The sequence below is a fragment of the Boleophthalmus pectinirostris genome, unplaced genomic scaffold (assembly GCF_026225935.1).
Source record: "Boleophthalmus pectinirostris isolate CB_2022bp ecotype Guang Dong unplaced genomic scaffold, ASM2622593v1 HiC_scaffold_6, whole genome shotgun sequence".
Taxonomy (NCBI): domain Eukaryota; kingdom Metazoa; phylum Chordata; class Actinopteri; order Gobiiformes; family Gobiidae; genus Boleophthalmus; species Boleophthalmus pectinirostris.
This window is the reverse complement of record NW_026571447.1, coordinates 25,515,386-25,523,591: the sequence shown is the minus strand read 5'-3', so window position 1 is coordinate 25,523,591 and position 8,206 is coordinate 25,515,386.

Genomic DNA, 8,206 nt, shown 5'->3' with positions numbered 1-8,206 from the left:
AGTGGTCCGTGGAGAATCTCTATACATAACAGATTAAGTATTAAAATGCTCCTCCCATGTCAAGCCAAGTCCCTGGAGCAATGACTAAGCTCCGATGTAAGCATGACTCATCATAACACAAACAACTTCTGCTCCCAGCGCTCCACTGACAACTCTAAACAAGAGGGAAACCACCAGCCCCCAGTGGCCACAAGACAAGAGAGAATGTCTACATAAACTGAAATGTCACAAAGGTACCGCTTGAAAAGTTAGAAGTAATGTATGGAAAGCATTTTGTTCCAGTGGGAGATAGAATTGAACATATATAACTCTAGCCAGAAGTGGTTAGTTCTATAAATAAAAGAGGTCCATAGTAAAATGTAGCTTCAACTGTATATTTCAGCTTGTTGATACATTTTTCTTGGTCTTTGGTCTTAAAGGTGTATTATGTAACTTTTCTAGTGGGAGGCCCCTTGTCTCCTTAGAAATGTCATTGCTTTGAAATATTGCGCTGTATAACATCACGCTAATGGAGACAAACAGGTGACACCATCAGACCAAGTTACACAATACAATAATAATAATTACAGAGGCATAACAAATACTCAGAAATGAATCATTATGAAGTGGTTGATTTACCAGCATTCTATATAATTGCAAAATACAGCCAAAGACACAAGCCACAAGGGGTCAGAAGGGGAATTCATTTTAGTGGCTTATTTTTAAACCTTATTACGCTATTTTCTGATGTCGTAATATTGTTTCCTCATCAAAAACATTCTGGAGTTGTGTTTTGTTTCATTCACACATGTTTAACACGCACATCCTGCATATCTGAGTTCTTCTCTCAAACGGAAAACACTCTGTTCCACTTTGTGATGTCATGTGGTAAACTCCATAAACCTTCACCAGAATAATTTGGATAATTTCAGCCCTGGAATTTCCAGTGTCTACTGAACTCTGCTGGTAAAAGGTTGTTAACTTGAAAACCCGTGACGTCACAAAGTGGAACAGAGCATTTTGAGCTTTGGGGATACAGACAATAATAAAAGACTAATAATAAAGGATTACTCAAATATGTGTGAATGAAACAAAACACAACTCTGAATATGTTTTTAACAAAGTAAAAACATATTAACATGGCTATATATTATATGTTATATTTTGTTTTTATTTTTTATTTGTGCCTTATTTGACTCTGATCTCTTATATCATTGCTCTTTGTTATTATAATATATTGTAATATGTGAGCTACTGTGTCCAAATAATTTCCCTTGTGGATCAATAAAGTTTGTCTATGTCTAAGTCAAGTTAAAACTCACAAGAGTAAATTTGTAATTTGTAATTGTGTAATATAGTGTAATATATTAAAGTTACTAGATGGGTATGTGGCAGATATAGGTCTAGAATAATACTGCATTACAACACACATGACAGGACTAAACACTAAATTAAACACTAAAAAGTGTTGTGGAAATGTATCCTCCCGTCACCTGTAAGTTATGAGTGTCAGCTGCCTTTATTTGCATCAGTAAGAGAAACCTGCTGAACACTTCACATCTATAATTCCACCTGACCATAGCTAAGATGATAACTACCCATCTCCCAAGAGGTCTGTCATTGCTGAGCCTTGTCAAGGGGATGAATGGCCTTACAAGCTCCTGGTCAGTCTGTCCCAGGGAAAACCTAAGAAAGTTTTCCTCGGATAACACGGAGCAGCTGTGTAAACGTCAGCCTCCATGGCCTCGTCAATAGATGTCAGCTCCTGCCTCTTTCAGTGTCCCACAGTTCAAATCATGGCACCAAATATCTGGAATTCCCCTCTGGACGGGGCCCACAGCACACACACCTTTGTCACAGACACTCGCCAGGCCAAAGGAACACTTTGAGAGACCTGCGTAGTTGTCACCCCTTCTTCGGTTTTCTCCACTTTGGAACACAGCAGGATAATTCATATTCAAATAGAGAAAGAGCAGGTAAAGTTAAAAATATTCTGTGCATTGTTTTCACTGTATAGTCAAAAACAAACTCATGTTAAGTTCCAAAAAATAATTTTGAAGCAGGAAAACTGTATCATACCAGCTATTTGCAAATACCCTACATTAAAAGTAATAGCTGATGTTAAAACTCGATTCAAGCAACTCTCAAACAGCTGATATGAAGGTTGCAACAGGTTCTGCCATCTTTTCTCCATGACAGTGTTTTTGCTTTGCCCAGAATGTTCCACAATATGGCATTACACTTATCTCCATTTTCACAGATATGAGCAGATATGAGCAGGTGACACCAACAGGCCAAGTAACATGCAGTTCAGTAAGTTACAATATATTTTAAAAACTGTATTAGTTGCAGCTATGATCAAAGGTAATCGCTCATCTTAACCCTCTCCAGGCAGGTGTTGCAGATTTGCAACAGCTAAATTCCAATTACCTACTTACTCCACATCCATATTTTATGAGCTTTTTTACTCAGGAGCCTTTTCTCCCATCCATGCTGATAAACGTGGGCGATGCAGACTGTGCAAGAATGACTACACGCAAACGGCCTGCCAGAAGTGCAAAATACTTTTTTTGTTTACAAAGGATAAAAATGTCAGGATTGTATATTACTACCCCATATTATAATTTTCCCCAAATATCAGATTTTTCCTGATACTAAAAATTAATTTGAGCCCGAGAGGGTTAAAAACAACCAGTGGTGGAATGTAACAAAGTAAAAGTAGTAAAGTACTTAAGTTAAAAAATATATATATATCTAAAGGTATCTGTGCTTTACTGGACTGAAAAGTAAAAGCATTTTTATTATTGCTTGAGACCTGTTGAGAAGAATGAGGGGATTATTTTTTAACATGTTAGTAGTTTGAGCAAACAAAAATATACAACAAATAAACAAACAAAAGCAGCTAGAATAAATCATTTGTTTCTGCTGGAGAAAATTCTGCACAAATCTTTATCAAAGTCACTACATTTGAAGCTTTATTAGAGCTCAAAATCTATGCAAAATACTTTTACTTTTTACTCTTTAGGTACTTTTTCTCAAGTTGTTTTTTCATGTGATACTCTTACTTTTACTTGATTATTTTTTTCCTCCAGTATCTGTACTTTTACTTGAGTAACAAAATTCTACCACTAAAAGCAACCCTTAAAAAGTTGAGACAAAAGTTGCGCACACAAAGACAATAAACAGCAGTCCTCATCTGACAAATGCTTAATGTAAAACTGAGGCAAAACATGAACATTGGATTGTGGTGAAATAATCATAAATCATATAAATCTGTGACTTTTTACTTAAGTTTTCAAATTTGTCATCTTTTGTTCTTCAGTAATCCTTCACACTGCTTCACACCACTGCTCATTAGTTCACATCTATAAAAGGACTTTGCTTTTATTGTCCAGTTCATTAACTTAAATCTACTCAAACAGACACGCCCCCTGTGTTAAAATGCTTGTTTGTTTAGAGTTGTGATGTAACCTCCACAACACAACAATAAAAAACAGGACAAATATCTATGCGGTTTGACCAACATCTCTGGCACTGACCATTTATACTCGAACTGTGTAAACTTTATGGTCCCTAGTCTTGTGTTATGAAGCAGATCCCTTCTTACCCTCCATCTGGGTGTGTCAGGATATGGGTTTAATATCAGCGGTAGATACCCATAAATGCAAAAATGCAGAAACTACTCACGCACAATGAACGCTATACCAAAGACTGTGGAGCAGTTGTGGTCATTTGAGACATATTTCATGGTTTTGTATCTGGAGACAGTACTGAGATGATAGAGTGCCATAGCCTGTGAGTGAATTTTATACAGTTTACATGCTTGTTAAAATGGCTATTTATTAACAATGATATCATTTAAACAAATTAGCTAATGTTGACATGTATGTATACAAGAGAAGATGTTGTTGGTGGAAGTGCTAATATTAACAGGAAAGTATAGTTGTCCTGATCATGTAAGGATAAATAATCCCACTGCCCATATTTTATTTTCAGTTCTCCTTACTTTTATTTTCAATGTAATTAAAGGTGTACTTTGTCTTTCTAAAGTATTTATCTGTTAAAAATGCTCCACCAGGCCAAGTTACAAGTCAGATTTGTTTCATGCCGCAAACTGAAATTAATGTTTTTCATTAATTTCTTTTAGTAATAACAGTGTCACTAAATAAGCTTAATGTCACAGTGTGGAGCATTTTATTCAAACAAATGACATCGGTGTGGAGACAAACAGGTGGCCGAGCTCCGTCCAGCGAAGTTACATAGTGCGCCTTTACAAACAAATATAATCATTTTCTTCACATTTCAGTTATGTGATCCAAGCAGACATTGACATTGATGGAGGTTTTACCAATAATGACTTCCAAACTTTGCTTTTTACTCCTTTTATTAATACAGCCTTTAAGAATGTACAGATGTTTAACTCGAGGAATCATATGGTGCCTTTTCCCCACATACACTGGAGCAGGTTGTAGATCCTATTTCCAAATATCACAATAATAGCCACATTTGATTGCAATTTATTTATGTTCTAACACTACCAAGGCCGTGTCTGATCTGAGCTGTTAACAAATCAGATGGGTTTAGGTTTTCATCATTTTGCTTATGTTAGACTTTGACACTGCAAATACAACTATTTCCCTCACAAAAAAGTCCTAAATGAGGAAATCATTTGTTAGCTGAACTCGTGCTACTTCAAACATTGACCACCAAAGTTGACGATGACAGAAGACTAAAACATAACCCATACAGGAAATTTTCCAACTCTTTGTGTGTGTGCATGTCAAGATTTGTATAAGTCTGGCATCTGGTTATACAATGTGGTGTTTTTCTTTCCACGTGCTGTTAACCATGCTCAAGGTGTAGGACAGAGCAGCGCTGGCGGCCAAATGAGACCTTCTTGTGTTCGACTGTGAAGAAATGCATCACAGAATCGAGGGGAAACGGCCCTGTGTCAGCTGTGTTTATAGTTCACTATTTTCTTGGATTTTTCAGACTCTGTAAATATGAGAGACCAAGGTTTTGCTCTTTGATGGCTAGTGTGCCTGTCATTTTGTATTAAACCAGCTCAGTCTGTTTGGGTTAAATGTGTTGTTTTATTGAATTGGTGACAAATTGGCAATAGAAGAATAGAGAATTGTATTATAGGCGTATTTTCTTTCTTTCCCATGTGGATATGCATGGGTTTCAGAATGATGAAAAATTAGGACTGCTGCCATAGCGATTAACAATTAAAAACAAAATATGGTGTCTTTTGAATGGTGAAAAGTCCTCATGTATACCTGAAAGCTGAAACCTATAAACAGCAAATAATGTGAACAATAACAGTACAGTGTCATATTAATAACCATTTTCTGTGGTTGGATTTTCCTCATTTTATATTTTATATCTGAAGCAGAATATGTACAACTAAGACAATTTGCTGATCTAATTGGTAAATAATAAACTTTGAAGCTCAGAGCACTCATGGGTTTTAACTTCCTGTTTATAAGAGACATTTTGAGGACTTCCTTTCAAAATACTATATTTAGTTTAGATGTTTTTAATTGTTAATTGCTGTGGCCATGGATCAGTCTTCCAGTCTCCACAATCTATTCCTGCGAATTCCTAAACATTCACAATATCCACATTCATTTCCATTAAAAGTTGATGAATTTCCTGTCTTTGAGTCCCTAAACCAAACTGCGGTGACCCTTGGTTGATAGCCTGTACTTTACTGTCACTCTCTTTGACGTGTGCCATCCTCATGTTATCTTAGACTTAGGCAGGATTAATAGACCTTTTCAAGTTTAATGAGATAAGAGGAGCGGGGGAGCTGTCCTCCTGCTGTGTTCAAAGACCACTGGGCTTTAGGAGCTGCTCTATCTCAGCCACTGATTGACCCTGGTGATAGGTGATACTGAGAAAGCCCAGCAGTGAGGGGAAGTGCAGGCATCTCCTATACAAAGACTGCAGACAAACTTTACTTTTTTCTTTCTTTTTTTTCCTTTTTTTTTTTACAGCTCAATGCGTTTTCAGTATGAACTTTGTGAAACAGTGTAGGTGTATAGGAAAGTCAGACCAAGAGACACATTTAGACACATTTTTTGTACAATACTGTGAGCGTCCACTAGAGACGGTGTAGGTGATCACTATTTTTTTTTTGCTTTGTTTTTTCCTGAAATGTTCCACAGTACTCAGAATTTCTGTCTACAAGCAGGTGATGCTACTAGGCCAGGGTACAAGTCAGATCTGCTGAGAGGTGACTCCACGCACATAAGAATGCATGATTTTCAGCTGTAATTGAATAAATACAAGAACATTTCAGGCTAAAAATAACATCTGTGAGTTGCACACCCTCCACCTGAATTTACCAAGTGTTTAAAAAAAAAAAAAGATCTATAGCTTTAAAACACTGAACCTGCTTTAAATTGAAAAATAACGACACTAGTTTTGACTTACTTCTGACCAGACCAGCAGAATCAAAATGACTACGTTTTATGCGGGCTCAGATGTAATAAAGCAGCTCTGGAGTTGTGTGGTAGTTGGATAGGACGTGTTGCCTGAAGTTACCGCGGCACCAATGGCACCCCAGGGCCTCGTAACCCTGCACTCTGCCACAAGCCGTGCCCGAGCTGAGGGGAGCTGCACCAGAGGAATTCAGTACAGCTGCAAAATGACAAGGTCTGGATCACGGTCAAATAACTACAGCAGAGCGATAATGACATGAGATGTTGTCACGAGGCTATGCTGTTGACCTAAATGATTTTTAAAGATGTCAAATGCAAGGGAATTTCAACCGTGGATCCATCATGTTTTCTAGTCTGATAAGAAGAAGAACAAATCTATTTTTACACAGTTACATAAAAGTTAACAACCACTTTATAATTTCCTACATACATGTGGAAAAATGTTACACTTAGGCCAGTAGTGAACAGTATTTTGGCTCAGCTTGTAAATAAATATCAGACCAAAAAACAAACATTAAAAGTTCGCTATCCTTGTCTGACCAGCCAGTCCCTTCTACATTCTGTTTAAATCCAGACGAGTCAGGAATCGGACCATAGAGCATGAAAAACCTCAGAACTTTAAATGATCCAACCACAGCTGCTAATTTATATGACGTGTTTCGAATACAGAGGACATTAGACTTAGGCTTAGACCAACTTTATTGATCCACAAGGGAAATTTTGACACAGAAGCTCAGTCATTACAATATAATATAATATAATATAATAACAAAGAGCAAAAAATATTAATGGCAATAATAAATTCTAAATAAGTAGCAAAAAAGGTACCAAGAGATAGATATATAAATGTATATGTGGAAGTCAAAATAAAATACAAATATATGTGATTAAATCTCTACATACAAGAAGTCTCAGGAAGACATCTCTTGAAAATTATGGTAATATTCAGAACAAACTATATAATTTCTTTTACCTGAAATAAATAAGAGTTTGGTGCTTCGATTGTCGATTGGAACAAAAATCCACAGTTTCTCAGTCCTCTGTGCTGTTTTTTGTCTCCTTTTTTCATGTGAGTAGCTGTTTGTCAGCTTTGTTTTTGACTTGAACAGAGCATGTGTCTCTCTCGATGTGATGAGAGAGAACTTCTCTGATGGTTAATCTGTTTGTTAATCATGCCATCTGAAATCAGGGAGACAGGATCCACTCTCTTTGGAAAGTTTTTTCAAAGCACGTGGTTCTGGCTGGTTAAATAAACACTATGCAGTTTTTCTGGTGAAGAGTCTGCCACCTGTGTGTGAGGGAAAGCGCACAATTTTTGATGAGTAAATACACCTGTAATGAAATAAATGCAAGACTGATAAGCTTAATGTCATATATAGAGCCCCTTTAAATAACTTTATAGACTAAATATCGTATTAAACAAGTTATCGGAAAGTTTTACCTCAACAAAAACCAACCAGCCCTGTACTATAAAGTGGTACATGAGGAATGCTACCTGAAGGGACTTGAGCCCAGGGGACATATTTCACATAGCAGGTTTGGGGCTCACTCATTATCACAATATATTGAAAGAATAAAGTGAGGGCCCCAGGACAGGTCCCTGGGGTGCATGCATGTATGGGAGTTGATTGTCCTTCATGCTATGCACTATATCACCAGCTAACCTCAGAGGGGAACATCTGTGTGCTGTGGTCCAGAGGCACGTGTTACAGAGCTCCAGGAGCAGGTTGGAGATATGGAGAGTCAAGAAAAGGACCATTAACATTTGCTGCCGCCATGCT